General features: G+C 40.5%; 1 protein-coding gene across 3 annotated transcripts in view; it reads right to left on the bottom strand.

Moving 5' to 3' along the window:
* LOC105934241 (plexin-B1) overlaps nucleotides 1–15,639 on the bottom strand; it is a 101,493-nt gene extending 85,854 nt beyond the window's left edge. For 2 of the 3 annotated variants that reach the window (XM_036152055.1, XM_036152081.1), the window contains exon 1: nucleotides 15,315–15,639. The gene's annotated coding sequence lies outside the window, so the exon portion shown is untranslated. The remainder of the gene's footprint in view (nucleotides 1–15,314) is intronic. The other variant, XM_036152157.1, reaches the window with a different exon arrangement.
* Between the last annotated feature and the right edge of the window lie 2,134 nt (nucleotides 15,640–17,773).

Below are 17,773 nucleotides of genomic sequence, written 5' to 3'. Positions count from 1 at the left end.
CTAAGCTGCATGTATTCACATGGATGGATGAGGAGGCATATTACTGGAAGGATAATTTGTCATACGATCTGTTTTTCAGGAGAATCCTACAGAGAGCTAACCTGACACACCAGATGGTCAGTTACACAGACCAGTCTGGAAAGTCCACAGCAGACACCATTTGTCAGGGGGCAGGCATGTTGCTCAATCAACTGCCAAGTAATGTCTGAAACAAAGTCACTATTATCAGCATATTCCAGCCAATCAAATCAAAGGGCCTTAGTCATTCCCAAACTCTGCCTATAAATACAATTATATTTCTGGTTATGCCAAAAAGGAATAGTTGGAGCCCTGTGAGATACATCTAATGTTTAAACATTACTAAATCGTCCCCATCAATATTTTAGTCATACAATAGGTTTTTTTTGTTTTTTAGTGTTGGTCAGTTGACAAATGTTAAACACTGATAAAATGTAAAATAAAATATTTTTTTGATGTGTAATAGGAGCTTGAGCTCACAAGAACAATTTATGACAAAGCCTCCAACATTGAAAAAAAAACAGAGGAAGGTTACATTTTAACTGCATCTTTTTCAGGCTGTGCAGTAGGGCTGTCACAGTAGTAAAACGTCAAATTTGATCCCCATACTGCTAATAATTAGTGTGCCACTGTATGCTTCCATTTGCCTCTGAATTTGATGTTGAGACTATTTTTTTGTTAAAAAAATAAACACCTTAGTAAAAGGTGATCTACACTGTTGACTAGACTTTCGTGTGCATCTCTTTCAAAGTTGTAGTCAAACCAAATGAAACAATTTGAGGAACCTTTCAGCTGTACTATAGGAAGTGGTTTTTGTATGGAAGTTGTTTATATATTGCTCACAGGCAAATTGCCCCTGGTCTAATTGCAGACAATTAGATTTGTTTTAAAAAGCAGAACCAGATCAGTTAGTTCAAGGGTTACAATGTGCTTATTCAGAGAAAAAAAGGGTTTAAAAAAAAGCTCCTTTTACTTTTTTTGCCTCATCACTTGAGGAAATGATACGACACCATAACAGGACACGATATCAGTTTGCTGATAGCTCTGGAACTCAGTTAAAGGTATAAAAAGAACTGAACAACAGAAATAGACTTTTACATCTGTTTCATATCCGCCATTTGTACACAGCTGTCTGTTATTCAGCTTTGCTGAGCTGAAACCACCAACCAAAATACAGAAGCAGGTAGTGGAACAGCTAGTCACGCATTTTCACCTCTGGTCTAAGACAACACATCACATCTAAGGGTTAATTTACTGTGTTTGGGTCATTTCCTCCCAATCACCGTCTGGTCAGTAGTTCTGTATGTGCTGGTAAAATATACACTCCCATTCAGCTAAATTATTCCTTTTGTTGCACGTAAAAAAAAAAAAACTGATGCTTTCGTTTCTTTATTTCATCAGGGGGAAAATGCTTAATTAACCTGATGCATATTTCATTAGCGTGTGAGGACATTGTTGTTGATCAGCAGTAATTAATTCTTGTACTCAACCTCCTGCTGAGTTATGAGACTTTCAAGAGGGGTTCCTAAGGCTCAGCTTTGCTTCGCTAACAAAGGTTCAAGAAAAGAACCACAACCTACTTTTCTTTTCTGCATGTACGTGAATATTCCGTACCCTGTGGGGTCCGCCCTCCTCCTGACCCAAGACCTGCACAAGTCCTGGATGGAGGGAAGGCCAGCCCTGATTATCCCCTCTGATGACCTCGTCGTCTTTGGCCGTTCGGACCCGTTTTGCTAACCTGACTCCGCCGGATGGATTTGCTTCGCATATCCATCTGGAAACCTTCCGTTGAAGTAATTTTGGGAAGGGGCAAAAATACTGGTTAGCTGATTGGCCAATGTTGGCGATAGACGGGCCAAATAAACCAATCAGATCAACGAAGCATATGACGTACTAACAGCGACGACGAAAACACAACCACAAGCTCTTGCTGAAATCAGTCGGGAGAAGAGCAAAAACATCTTTTCCTCTGAGAAAAGCCTCCAGAGCAGTGTTTTGCTCTTCTTTCAGTGAAGAAACACTCTGTAATTCCAATAAAACTTGCTCGATAGCCACGCTAACGCTAGTTTCATCGGCTGAAGCCGCCATGTTCTTTAGACTGAACTGTCGCGCTTCTCGTTGCGTCACACCTCAACCCGCCTCAAAGCCAACGCTGATTGGACGTTTGTTTGGTGAACGGCTCCAAATTTTCTTTAACGGAAAGTAGCCAGACTGATCTGCGAGTGAAACCTTGAAAGCTCGCGAGATCAGGATGGTCTCACGAGGCTACCGTTTTGTTTAGTGGATATAAAAACAAAATGTGTCTGGTCACTTTATAAGGTGCGCTTTGCTGGGACCGGTTCACCCCCCCCCCCCCCCAAATGCCATCAGAATTGCCTTAATTCTTGGTATCAAAAGACTCAACAAGTTGACAGAAATCTTCGTCTCATCTTATGATGGAAGTAGGCATCAGAAGATGGGTGCGCATCCTGAAAGAGATGGACATGATCACCAACGTTACTCAGGTAGGCTGTGGGATTTAAAAGATGCTCAGCTGGTGCTAATGGGCCAAAAGGGTGGCAAGAAAATTTCTCCCACATCAATATAACACCAGCACACCAGTTTAAAGCGTTCATACGAGACAGGGTAGACCCGTCTCGTATGAACACTTTAAACATGGAGAATGTGGCAGCTGAAGCTAAGACTGACTGGACCTGATCTTGTCAGGTTCTGGTTTCTTAGCGGACAGTTGTTCCTGTTATGGTCTTCTGAACCGTTTGACTTATGGTTTCCGTTTATTGCGTGTATTCCGTTATCTTAAACCAGTCAGCCTACTCTCTTTTGACCCCATCTAGGAAATTTCATCTGGTATTGCTAAAAGATTTGTTTAATCCAAAGTTTTTCAGTACATATAACTAAATGCTGCTCTAGATATGAGCAAAGAGTGTCATTATGTCAATAAGCCTTAGTGTTTTCCGTGCGGTTAACTGCTAACTAGATGCCGACTCTTCCCGCCATCATTGAACAGGTCAAACAAACCGTCTAAATGATTTCCTCTTTTTTCTCCTGCAGCTGCTGCGGTTGGAGCAAGCAGACACAAAACACGCCGCTTCTCAGCTGTAAGCCACCCAGGGGCCGCGGTCCTTCACTGAATTATTCTGTTCTGTTCCTCTCCCCATCTAATAAAACACTGAATGAGCATCCACTCAAAAGGCATGGAAGGGCTTGGCAAAAAAGGGCATCCGTCAGACCTTGTGAGCCAGAGGACCGAATCCTTTAAAGCCCCTCTCAGGGTCAATAAACTTCCGGAGAATCTCACATGGAACAAGATCTGCGTTTCCCGGGGAGCCGCTGGTTTGGTCCAACGGAAATGTCAGCTTTTGAGTAACAACTTAACATCATGCCAATGCAGATGCAGTGGAAATAAAGATTATGCATTACAGAACAATCATGCTTCTTCTTTCTACTTTCGCAACATGCAGAAGTAGTGAATAAAAGTAGAAAAAAAAAGCAAAAATAAAGTCAATGTTTTCCCCCCAAAAGAATCAACATGAATTCTGCCATATTAAATGTGCCTTTCTCTTGTGGTTACCAACAGCTGTGCTTTCTTTTTGTTCCTGCCTTCTGGATTTTCACAGCTGGCAACCCAAGATAACTGGATCTTAATAAGACGACAGCAAGAAAGTGCTGATGTGGGTTGTAACGCCGCTCCGAATAAACCAGCTCCCTCTGCCCTGGAAATAGACAGCCAACCTGATGCCAAAGAGGCAGAGACTTTGAAGCATTATGGCTTAAATTTCAACCTTATTACTTTCCTTCGGCTTTTCATTAACCAGCGGGACACTTAAGAGGATTTTAAATTACCAACAACATCCAGATACGAAAAACTTAAGAACCCAGTAAGCTGATTTGAAGAAATCTTACGAATATCCGTTTCAGGAAATTCAAATCCACATCATTCTTATTAGGTTTTTCACTCAGATGCATTTTTTTTTCTTTTTTAAACTAACATTTCAAATTATTAATGTGTGCTTACAGTCACAAAATATGGATGAAGGGCAATAAAAATGAATTAACAACTACAAATAAGTTAGTAAGGAATATTTTTTTTAAACTGAGTAGACAATAAAATTTATAAATACCATTGATCAAGGTCTAAAAATTAAGCCAATGCAAGCTAATGCCAAACTGTGTTCGATTTAATGACAATTTATGCTTTCTGAATGTCATTCTTTAGTTTGCTCAAAATAAGACAGGTACACTCATTCAATGAAAAATATGCACTGATCAGAATTTGACGGCCATTTCTTGAGATCCATAGCGCTTTGACCTGGCAATAACGATTTTGTCTGATTCTGTTTCTTTTTAAGAGTTATACCATATTGATGGTGTTCTCTTAGCATTCCCATAAAATTTCTGAAAATACTGAAATCTTTCTGGCAACATCTGTTTAACCGTCAGGTTCAAGCAATGTATTGAGCCAACATTGCTCCGCCCACTTTTTGCCTTACACCCAACAGCTTTTCATCAGACACCTTCTCGGTTCATCCCTCGTGTCACTAACATTAAAACAAAACTGTAAATTGTATTTCAAAACATCTGGTAGCCACAGGCTTTAGTACATAATCATACATCAGCTCCACAAAATGATGGCAGCCTTAGGGTTTATATGCGGATTAAAAATATTCAATAATTAATAGAAATGTTCCTCCCACTGGTTCTTGCTGCTTCCATTCAGAGCACTAGTTGTGGTTAAACATGTGCATGGAAGCTGTGTGAGCAGCAGCGATTAATTAGTGAAAAAGCCAACCTCTGTAGTAAATAATGAAGCTTCGCCAAACAAAGGAAGGAGTTTTTCCAATGAATCACCGTAATTATAGCAAAGATTTATGAAATTCTTGTTTCATTGGGCCTCCATTGTTTCTTAGTTTACTACTAAATAAAAAAAAATCCTCTCATAAACATGTCCATAATGAGTTATAGTCCTTAATTACTAATTTCTATTTTCTTTTCCTCCATTGAGCATGTACAGTACAGCGTAACAGCTTTTGGCCAACAAGGCTTTTGGTCAAGGCGTCTTTGTTATTACCAGGACATTTCTGCATTTAAAGCCAGTTGAGTATTTAGCCAGGTTTCATTGTGGCTCATTTAATTTGATTTTAGTAATACCACAGTGATGTCCCTTTTCCCCCTTCACCGGTCTGTAACCGAGGTTTTAGGTGGTTCATTCATAACTTTCTCTAATCCTGTATGTCCCTATTTGCCGCAGGACGTTTCCTAACAATTGAGAGTTAATTCACGCCCAACACGGAGGCGCTTCATATCCACCCAGACAAAACCATGATTTAAAGCACATTTTTCAATACAGTTTACTTCTACTCTGTGTAAGGCAGGGTTCTCCAAATCCAGTCAACTCTGCTACAGCCCATCGGGTTGATTTACCTCCACAGCATGTCAATAAGTTCTGCAGAGGCCTTATACCAGGCCAGCTCTTCAATTCAGCTGTTGGAAAAAGCTTTTTCCCCTCTGCCATCACCGGTCTCAAAACCCTCAGCATTACATTAATAACAATGTCTTGGGACATTGCAACTACCAATCTACTATGCTACAGCTATGATTACATGGACATAAGTAATCGAATTGAATGGCTGATAAGAATAAAAATGTGTTATATAAACAAGACAACTGGAATACTGTGATCATCTTAAACACAATCGGGGGAAAAAAAATAAAATTCCGAATGAGGCGGGTGGTTTATGTCGATCGTTAATCCGAACAGTGTCCATCTAAAGACTCCAATCACATCATACAGATTATAGAAAACTGCCCTGACTGCGCATGTGTGCCCCATGTCTCTCATCGTGTATTGAAGGGCATCTGAACCGTTTTTGAAACCTGGCGCAGGTCAATTCTGGGTGCTTCATATTTGTTTGTGTTTTATTTACTTTACTCACTGAATGTAAATGTACTTTGTGATTGGATTAATTGATTTTGTGCCCATGCAAACCATGTATTCTGATTGCTTTTCCTCACCAAAACTAGTGTTTGATGAAAACACACCCCTTTAACTCTACTGTGTGTTTTTTGTAAACGCTGGAACAGCATGTGGACACAGATTTGCCCTTGGGGACAATAAAGTATGAATCTAAATCTGGAAGGAGTCAGCAGACCAATTGTCCCTTTGCTGCCAACACAAGCAACTTTCCCCTCTTAGGGTCGAGTGTTGTACAGGTCGTAAAACAAAGAGTGTTGATACACAAATGTTTGGTACAATACGAGTATGAAATAGGAGTAGAGGCTGACAACATGTCCACACCTAGGTACAAAATAGGGATAGGAATTGAGAAAGGGGCAAATAGACCCAGACTCAAAATACTGACAGCACTGCAAACTAAATTCCAAGGACAAGGCTTTCAGCTTGTTTCAGGATAATTAGCCAGTAAACAATACAGTAGTGACCATGAAGATGAAATCTCCATTTATTTTCAACCATTTCTCTTGGATCAACAGAGGGGATTTAACTCGTCCAGTGTCTGAACTGACAGTAAAAATGTCACTCACTGCTGATAAACCTGAGGATCAGATGAACATCCTTAGAAGACAGAACCCCTGAAGACAACAAGGAAAGAAAAGGGAAGCTGACTTAGCAAAAGCCTCTCAATCTTACTTTACATCCGTGGGCAAGTAATCCCAAATCCATTATCTCAATAGACAGCAGAATAAAGCAGTCGAGTTGGGTTTGCTTGATCAATGCATTCCCAGAATGTTATCTTGACTGCTGTGCAAATGGTATTGATCATTCCTTGACCACTGGTGGTGCCAGCCCTTGTTAGCTGAAGTAATTACCTTAACTATTCTGAAAGACAAACAATGAAGCAAATTCAATATGGAGTGTCTCTCCCTCTCTCAGGCTGTGAGTATTTATACCAGCTGCCCAAAACACCAAAGCCCCACCTCATAGCGAAGACCTCATCAACCAATGTGAGGGCATTTCTGAAGAAAGGGAATGCTCCGCCTGTGAGTCTGAGAGATTGCTAGCATAACTCCACCAGATCCAAAAGCAACTGTCCTGGGGGGCATGGTGCTAGGTGTCATGGGAGACATGACACCTAGCACCATGCATGCTTTGAGGGAAGAGAATTTATATTTGTGGTTCACCAAATGGCCCCACATGTGTATCTGTACAGCACCACATGCAGCAAGACTTCAAAAGAGACAGAAGGCTAATAGACAGACAGGGAGCTATGCTATTCAGAATTCTATGGTTGGTGTTTAATAGTAGCAGAGGCTCAGCATTCAATCAGACCTCAGATTATTTGGATTTTTTCATTTATGTGTTATGGAACAATAATCCATAACACACACACACACTGAAAGAAAAATACTTTTTAGCTGGCTCAAAGGAGTCGATAGAAGTGTCAACATGTTATGATCAGCAAATTCAAAGTTATCTGTTAAGTAAAAAGCACAGGATTTGGTCAAACTGAGCATATTAATGAAGAGGATCAAATGTTTCGTAGACAACTGGCTGCAGTTTGATGTAGATGTAGAACAATACTCCAGGTTACAACTTGGCCTTACATTCCTGTTTTGATTTAACGCGACATCACAGCTGGAGACCTGATCTTCTTTGAACAATTAAAGAAGATAATAATGAAATCTGCTTGAGTTCAGTAAATGCAGTATACTATGCAATAAATCAATGAATGGCACGATAGATTTTAACCATATGATTAATTAAAATAAGCTTGATAATTTGTGGATGCATGCTCCCCCTGTGATTCCCTCTCCTCTCTCTGAGAGTGGATAACAAAAGGCTCCAGTACGGCGCATCGGTGTCCGCTCGCCCCTTCCCGTCTCGTTTCCTTGATAAAGGAGGAGTTAAATCTTGGGTCAGGTAGGCACATGCTCAAAGCTTAGCACGGAAGCCTCGTGAGAGAGAGCCAAAGAAAGGCTAGTTTGAAAATAAAATAAAATAGGTGTCAAAGCCGAACACGACCGCTGCAGTGTGGGAGTTTTTCAATGGCAAACGATGGCGGCCAATCACTTAATCTATCTGAGCTGGTATGTTGAGAGGATATACCTGCGTTATTATGCCGTTATCTTATTAGTTGAGAAAGGTTTCCCAATGACAATAATATGGTTTATCACGATAATTGTTAGGAAAACTTATTGTCCAGCAAAATCTGTTACCGTGACAGGCCTAGTGCTACCAGGTTCTGCTGAAAACAACACTTGCTGAGGTGAGTATAAGTAATTTCAATATCAGAAACGTGCTTTAAATAAAGTGAGAGGAAGCAAAGAGAGTTGAGAAAGTTACAAAGAGGAAGCTGTTTTATTAATTGCAAGACAAGCCAGGACAAGGGCAAATGGCAGCCAGACCTTTAAGCAATAAGTGGAAGGCTGCACATATTACAGCTTGCTTTGTTGCTTTCAACCTCTCTCCCTTATCACTCGTGGAAATCTCAGACTCAAGACGGGGCTCTACATTTTCTAGGGAACAGATTATTGCTTTAGCATCTGCGCTAATCTCTAACAGAAGATGACAAAAGCAGTTTAAAATGTCAAATCTGCCATCAGGTGGTTTTGAAATGATTTTACGGTGACTACTCTCGCCCCACAGTGTTGTCCCAGTATGTTAAAAAGGACTTGTTTTTAATAAATATATATATATATATATATATATATATATATATATATAAATAAATGCCGAAGGGGTCTCATATAAATTAAATGAATAAGTAGGTTGAACTGGACTGATCTTTAGTTGCATATGTGGTTGCACAAAGCACAGGTTTTATTAGAAAAATAAAGGATGGAAACCTCCACCATTTTTGAATAATTGATTCATTTTGTGATAGCATTGTCAAATACTAAAAATAATAGATAGCCACTGCTCCAGAAACAAGTCTTTTAATCCCAACTGCAGGGGCATCATTGCCCTGACATCTCAAAGTGGGGTCTGCATAGGGCCTTAATTTATCAACCATTAGGAAAAACGATGTTTCTTTTAACAAAAACAAGATAATCCAGTTATTTTAACTGCTGCAATCAAATCAAACAAAAAGGCATATCTATGTGTTCTAAACACAGAGAGGAATAAATGGGTTTAGAGCCTGAGGCAATATAGAAAAGGGCAGCTGGGGGCTTAAGGTTTTGTGTAGAGGATGGGCTGGAGGCTGGACCCGGACTCTCTGGGGAGTTGTGTAAGGGCTGAAGCCAAGAGCTGGTGACATGGCACATACACAACTGTACCAAGCCTGCCTCAGAACAATAAAAACCACACCCTCTGGGTCTAATAAGGTTTCCAATCTTCTGACTTTGTGTAAGAAGATTACACAAAAAAAAGGATTACATCAGTGAGGATTAAGGTAACCATATTGCTTATATTAGTAGCTTGATTCAAGCACCCAAAAATGAAGCAATATTTCAGGTAGAAATAAAAGGAGACCTCATGTAGTGCTGGGTCTGAGTTTTAAATCATAATCACTCCGTCCAACTATTAATGCCATGTGCAGATGTGATTTACAACTGAAACAATTACTGAACTGTTGGAGAATCGCATAAAATCTTCCATGATATACTTGAAAACCACTGACCAATAGGAAATAAGGGAAGTTATGTTAATGTTTGGAATTAAAACGTTATGCTGGAAGAGAGGAGAATGTTCCCCTAAGACCAAGTGTTTATCAAGAGCACTGCAAAAAAAAGTAAAAACAGCAACAGAAGCATCATAAGGTCAACCCTCCAGTGACCTTGCAATAAATCAATGAGTTTAAGGAGCACATTTTAATGACCACAAAGTTTATTCATCGCCCAATTCAACATCTTCCCTTTTTCTTTTAAATCGGAATGAGAAAATTTCACCATAAGAGCAAGGAATGCAAAAATGCTTTAAATAATTTGATGGCAACTAAGAATTAACTTCTTGTTTGTTTTCACAAGAGTAAAGGATTTCACCATGTGTGTTTCAATGAGGCTGTAATCAACGTAAAAGAATTTAGTCCAGGTTTGACTTGTTCTGCCGTTTTTATGCTAGTCTGTTTCTAAGGGGTTCTATTGCCAGGCAGAGCTTGAAAAATGAATGTAGATGTTCCACAGCTAAACAGGGTTTCACTAATATTTAAAAGCTACCCACCAAATGATGACAGACTTCATATTTAAACTTCTACCCAATGCTGTAAGTGTTAAAATGTGTATATTTCCAGAAGAGATAGTAGACCTGTACCTTAACTAAAAAAGGAGACAGCTTTTCCTCCTCCAGAAGGTTCCTTGATAAGACAGACTTGACAGACTTCCCTATAACACATTTAACTTCACACTGCAAAAACGGGGCTAAAAATAAGTCACATTTTCTTGAAATTAGTGCATTGTTCCTTGAATTGAGCAGCTAAATAAGATTATCTGCCAATGGAGTGAGTGTTTTGACCCCTAAACTAAGATAATTAGATATACTGCACCTGAAATAAGATGATAGAGATGAGTTGTTCCTATTTTAAGTGCAAAATATCTCATTCCATTGGCAAACCATCTTATTTACGTGCTCAAATCAAGGACAAATACACTAATTTCAAGAAAATTTTACTTATTTTTAGTTTAGTTTCTTCAGTGCAGGTAAACTCTCACTCCTTGATGGAATCAACAGCCAGCATGCCTCCAATGTCTGCACTTTTTTCAGAAGCTTCTTATACTTCACCCCCCTTGCTACTTTTTCCTACTACTCTCCCTTTAAGCATTTTCTGAAATGATGGTTTCCATTCACTTCCTGTTTGTTTTCCCCCTCCATCCCCATTTTTAAATACATCACTTACATTCAAATAAACTAACCAAGTCTTCTTCCCTCAGTAACAACTTTCCCACCAAAGACTGTTGCTGGGTCAACCTAACTGCGGTCGGCATGTCCCGCTAGCCAACTGGAACCCAGCATCAACACTTACAAAGAAAAAAAAAGCTTCCACAAAGCTGAGGGCCAGACACTAAAATACTTTTTTTTTCAAACTATTGCGTAAAATAGCTGCTCTGCCATCTTGCAACCTCATACCTGCAAAGGTAATGAGGTATAATGTTGCATATCGATACCAGCCTGGCACAAGGCTACTCGGAATAAACCCTGACGCCCCTGTAAAGTGGTGGTTAACCAGGAGCTGCAATATGTCTGGTGAGCAACAGGATTTTAGATTAGATTAAACTTACACTCAAGAACCCTGTAAGCATCCAGGCATATTATGTGACTGTCTGACACATCTGTTTGGGTTCTTTTCTGACAGACGTCCCGTACCTCCGTTGTAAAGCCTGTGCGGTAAATAGGATGAGAGGATCGAGGAGGATTTCCATTTAAGTACAATGAATAAGGGCTTGCTGCTAATGAAAAGGAGTATTTATTAGGCTGCCAATCTGAGTGTCCGCCAACTCCCTCGGGGGCTCGCTGAGGCCAGGGGGATTCAATCTACTCGACAGATAGCCAAGCACATCCGAAGCCGAGTTCGACTAAACGCGAGGTGTTTTCACCCGAGAGTTTGCAACTAATAAAAAGGAAAGGCTTGGAAAAGAGGGTGGGAAAATATGAGGTTAGAGTTAGGACAATGGCTCTCAGTTTCCATTATCTTCCCAGGGATGCCTGTGGCCACAGTTGATGCCCGAGCAAGTGTTCTCCCACACCCCATTACAGCGCTCACACACACACACACACACACACACACACACACACACACACACACACAGAGGCAGGGAAGAATGCACCATGAGGGACCACCAGCTGTTGCAGCGACCGATATGGGGAACGCCCCAAAATATTTCTATCACCAAATTCTGCTGTGCACATTCTTCCCCGCTCTGACGCAGATTTACCTACTCTGTCGGGCTCCTCGCGCCCGCATTTCTTCCCCGCTCCATTTCCTCTCCCCGGTGTTAATCAACGGCGCCGTCGCTTATTTACAAGACGCAATCGAGGCCGTCGTTCTTGTCCTGCTTTCCTGATTGCGCACCGCACGGCTCATGCCTGAAGTGCCCAAAAACGCAGCTAAATATACACCTCGCGTATTTCTGCGGAATGCGACGGCCAGATGACGAGGCCCCCGCGTTTAGAGATTCCTCTGCTCTGGCCTGAAACATTAAAACTATCCCGTTTCATTGATCTCATTCATTTGCAGTTCTCACGCTGTTAAAGATGAACTACCCACCTCACAATATGCTCGACCTTTGACACCTATAACTCACAGACCCTTTCCATGCTCCAAATATGCCCGGGAGTCCCTTTTTTTTATGATTTAGAGAAAGCAAAGGGAAGCGATGGCTTCAGCAGCGGCGCATTGCCTTTCAACGACCAGCTGCATCCGAGGTGGCCTTATGACCCATTGCTCTTTATGTGTCATGAAAGATCTGAGGAGAACAAGGAGAACACCCCATCGCTTCCTGCATCCGGTTCATTTCATAATAATGTCTAAAGTCAAAGTCTGAGCGCAAAGAACAGGCGTTTATGTAAGATACCTTCCGATTTGAACTCAGAATGAGATGTGGAGATTCCAAACTAGCAATGCACCAATTAATGTGCTGGTGACTGGAACCAGACCATTTCTTTAAAAGCTCAGTGACCATGCCACAGCTAGGGGAGAGATTTAACCCACCAACATCAGGTGGTTGGTGCACGAAGGGAAATTATTCCAATTTTTACCTCATTATGACAAAGCAAAAATTTTTAGATGTCCCAAGAAACCGGACGGTTTTCAGCTTTACCTGCCCCAGTGACCCCCAAGTTGGAACAAAAAAATCATGGATCCAGATTGGTTTCAATCAGTGAACACTTCCAGGTCAACAACACTCTTTGGTGTAGAAGTTTGTTACTTACTTTTTTCAGCATCAGAGAGGTGTTTAAACATGAAGTCAAAGGAAGCTGAAAACTTTACAAAGCTATTAAAAGAGAAGAGGCATACCAGCTGTGGATGCAGCTAATCCAACAGAAAGATGTTGATTAATGGACGATAGGAGGTGCCTATCTGGTACCAATAAAGGTCAATCAACAATTAATGTTTCCATGTTCGATGAGAAACTTTGGTCATTTTATCTCTGCTTCATTTGATAATTTGTATATTGAACATTGTGTATATGTATCACTTAGAAAAAGGTACCGCAGACATGTTTTCTTCTGAAATCTGAGGTGAAAAATTCACTCAAATTTGAAGCTTTTCACTACATGACATGCATTGAGTTTCCGCAACAAATGAACATATCCATAAAGGTCCTTCAAACATAGATGCAAAAAAGGCTCTGAAATATGAGAATATAGGCTTTGTTGGCTAACCTTCAGCCAGAGATGAACCAAAAATGTAATTTGTCATTGTCTCTGGCTGGAGACAGAGAGCTCGAATACAGAAAAATCTGCTAGTTGTACATAACACACAAACTTTTTACATCTCTGCTTTACATCCATATTTTTTTCTCAGCTGTTTACTTCAAGTAGACCATAACAATTCAATACAGCTCATGCAGCATATAAGAATTTATATTAATATTTTGTTGTACTGCAACTCATTTGCTGTATTTTAATACTTTGTCTGCCTTGGCTGCAAAGCACTCTAGTCAACATCCACTGTTTGTAAAGGTTCTGCGGGAATGAAATTGACACCGTCATCCAACCTCTGCCCCTCTCCTTTCATTTTTTTTATTTAACCTTTATTTAACCAGGAAGTCCCTTGAGATTGAGATCTCTTTTTCATACTCATACTCATTAAATGTATCAAAATTGAGAATTTCCACCATTTTCAGTTTATAAATCCATCAACCGCACACATGTACCTCCATCCAACTTTATGAGTTTGATAAAAATCAGATATTGGTCGAGGTTATATGATTTGGTGCATGGAGACGAATTATCTTTTAATCCCTTTATTTTCTATTGTGTCCAAAACTACTAACCCTTTCAAAGAAACCTGCAGTTTTCTCTTTTTTTGTTTTACAACTATTACAAAAAAAAAAGATAAAAAAAAAATAAAAATAACCGAAGTCAGTCAAAAATGGAGCCTGTCAAAGAAATTTTCTGAAACACTTTTAAATTTTGTTGTTGGCCTCTAATCGATGTTTGGTGCATATGGCCTGAGTTCTGCTTTATCAGGGTCCAGGACAGGTAGACAACCAGCGGGGTCTGCCTATGGGGCCTGCAGTGTGTGAACAATCCAAGTTGTGTGAAGAACCGTGTTTCTGATACCATACGGGCACACCTCCATTCATGGGCCATGGTCCAGAGTAGGTAATGTGATATCATTCTCTGGAGCAGAGCCCTCAGTAAGCAGATGGCCGGCTACTCAAAAATGTCTGGAAACAAAGAGCCACATGATTGAGGTGAAAGGCTGGGCCGTGCCGCCACAAGCATCTATATGCAGCGGTGCTATAACAAAACCAGAAGGACTTCCCGCAGTTCAGAGGAGTTCAACTGTTCAGTTTATGTCAAGGCTTTGGTTCTGATTTATTCATGCGCCGTTTCCACAGATTCTGCCGGATTACATGTGACAGCTGAGAGAGCTGCCTCCATCTTCCATTTATAGCCATCTCAACACAACCCGCGGCCCCGCTGGGGAGGAATTCCTGTCTGACCCACGCATCCCTACTGTCCCCTGGTCCCAGGAGAGAAGCTCCATCAGCGGCCCGGCTCAGGTTTCAGCACACCGCGGCATAAGGGACCGTCCAGGAAACTCCGCGCAGGTTTCAGAGCCTGGAGGCTTGTGTCCAGCTCAGCTCAGCTGGCGGAGGACGGTTCTGCTCTCTGGAGGAGGCGATAAAGAGGCAGCTGCAGAACTGCAGCAGGTGATCAAGGCATCTGACATCCCCCCCCCCCCCCCCCCCCCCCCCCCCCAGCTCCCAGACTGCCCTGTTTCAGCTGACCACAGTGTGGAAGCCTCAGTGGCGTGGACACAGGTCTGGGCTCAGAATGCTGGCTGCTCAATAGGGTTTAGGGGGTGATGGGTAAGATTGGCAACTCCGTGAAACATAAATAAGGGACACTTCTTGGTCAGCTAATATCTTCCACCCTACTGTCATGATGATTTTTTTTTTTTGCCTTTTCTTCTGTGTATGAAATTATTTTGTAAACATTTGACTCAAACCTTACTTTAGACACACATTTTTCTTCCTTTTTTCCAAGACATTTGGCAACCCTAGTGAGGGGTAACCGGGATGGATTGGTGGGACGCAGAGCCACCTGTTCAGCAGAACTTATTTCTAACTTATAATAAAAAAAATAAAATAAAAAAAACACCAGGTTCAGCTAAATTCGTTCATATTAATCATCACGGGAATTTGCCGGGAGCGATCGGCTCTAAGCTTACCTGTTAGGAGCTAAAGTTGGTGACTCAGCCGGTCATGGTGAGCAGGGGAACAGCCGCACATCCGCGCCGGTAGTCGCAGCGGAGGAGACGCAGCTTCCACTTCAGCAGATCACAGGATAGGGGGGGGCGAAACAAAGCGATGTTGATGGAAGTAACTACGGCAAGGGGACAGAGTTTTCAACCCAGACGCTGGTGAACTTCAAAAAGCAAAACAAAAGCCGAGGACGGCGGCGAGAGCGAGAGCGGCTGTTTTCTGCAGCGACGGACGAGAGACGCAGCTCCGCACCTCAGAGCCTCCAGCAACACTGGAGCGTGAAGCGCCTGATTGGAGAGCAGCGGAGATGGACCGCAGGGGACAGGAAGGGCCATGCGGGCACCTTCAAAATAAAGTTAACTTTAATAAGAAGAATAAGATTTTAGCCCTATTAGAACTGCTCTAAGTTATACTGAGATACGCGATGTCTGGCTGCACGGTGGACAGCGTTGTTAATTGATCTCTACAAATTACCTTCAATCAAGCGCGCGCGCGCGCGTGTGTGTGTGTGTGTGTGTGTGTGTGTGTGTGTGTGTGTGTGTGTGTGTGTGTGTGTGTGTGTGTGTGTGTGTGTGTAACCCAAATCCTCAGCACCATAGTAAAAAACAGAAATATTTACAGTGCTTCTATAATAATAATAATAATAATAATAATAATAATTATTATTATTATTATTATTATTATTATTATTATTATTATTATTATTATTATTATTATTATTATTATTATTATTATTATTGAAGCAGAAATATATTTGAATAATAATCTCCGTGAGCAAAGATCACGTGTCTTCTGTATTGGTTTTGTGGTTCACACATCTCCCCCTGTTGCTTCATGTGATAACCGTTAACTTAAATCCGTTATGTGTGTTTTATTTGGGGGAAACGATATGTGGCTTTCCAATATTTTTTCCTTTATTGCAGCCTCTAACAGTTTTTCCAGAGGAAAATCATGCAATTAGCTACAGCTATTTTCCCAACTCTGATGAGCTTTGCCGTCTTTGCTGAAGAAAAGCTTCCCCACAGCATGATGCCGCCACCACCCTGTTTCACTGTGAGGATGTGTTCAGGGTGATAGTACAGGGTTTGATTCCCGCTACATGTGCATGTCCGCCTGACCTGGCAGAGAGACGGCAATATTTAAAACTTTTAATCGAAACTGGGTTCAGTTACTTCTCTCAAAAAATAGTTTCAACGTCTAAATCCGACAAACTTCGACTATTTTCATGCTTTGCGCCACAACAGTTTAAACCAGCGATTCAGGTATAATTCGGGCAAAAGCCGGTCTTTTCTTTTGAAAATCATTTTCATGGAGGCTGTCATGCCTCTGCTGGCTTAACACTAATCTGTCAGCCTCTTGTTGCATGCCGAAGGTTGTCAGTAGCACACAAGATTGAACTGAGAAGCACATGCAGTTGGTATTAGATGTACTGCTGTAACAAAACTGGTTCTCTGATATATATATATATATATATATATATATATATATATATATATATATATATATATATATATATATATATATATATATATATATATATATTTATTTTTTTTTTTTTTTTTTATTTTTTTTTTTTTTCTCTTGGCTGTTTTTTTGGGTTTTTTTTTTTTTTGCCCATTTGTTTTATCCTCAGCTAAGCTAAATAAAGCAAAAATAACTAGAAAGCTTTAGGTCCATGTGTTCATTGATGATGGTGCGCATCAGCACAGCGTGCTTTGACCCAGTGAAGACGCGCATGGCCCGTTAAATCCCGGAGAAGGTAAGACTGCCCTCTGCTGGTTGTGAGACAGCACTTTTTCTTAAACAGAATATTAACTCGTTAGCTTAGTGAACCCAGTTCTTTTTAATCGTAACTGTATCTTTGTGAGACAGACAGTTCTCTGTTTTTAAGTCTTTCTTAACAACAGAATGACTCAAGAATGTGGGGGCCTTAAGCAGTCTTACTGACTAATATTATTAGATTTTGATATCTAAATTATTTTATATTAAAATTCCTCATTAGAAATTAAAAGAAAAAGCTATAATATTTGCTCAGTTCTTAAGATAAGATAAGATAAGATGGTCTTTATTGATCTCACAATGGAGAAATTCACTCGTCACATCGGCTCATACAAGAAGGTGCAGAGTAGGGAAGGTGCATTCAGTTATATACAGTGAATCTTCGTATATACAATGGATCAGAAAGAATACCAAAAAATACAAAAAGGAAATAGGAATGGGCATATGATGTCTCATTTACATTCTTAGTGGTCTATATATATATATATATATATATATATATATATATATATATATATATATATACATATATAAACATATCTATATACTTAAATATATACATATATCTATGCGCCTACTTACATACGCACCTACGCGTATGTATGTGCATATACATTGTATACATTTGTACATACATACATACATA

Source organism: Fundulus heteroclitus, chromosome 1, assembly GCF_011125445.2.
Source record: "Fundulus heteroclitus isolate FHET01 chromosome 1, MU-UCD_Fhet_4.1, whole genome shotgun sequence".
Taxonomy (NCBI): domain Eukaryota; kingdom Metazoa; phylum Chordata; class Actinopteri; order Cyprinodontiformes; family Fundulidae; genus Fundulus; species Fundulus heteroclitus.
The sequence above is the reverse complement of the archived record's forward strand: the minus strand, read 5'-3'. Positions and strand labels throughout refer to the sequence as shown.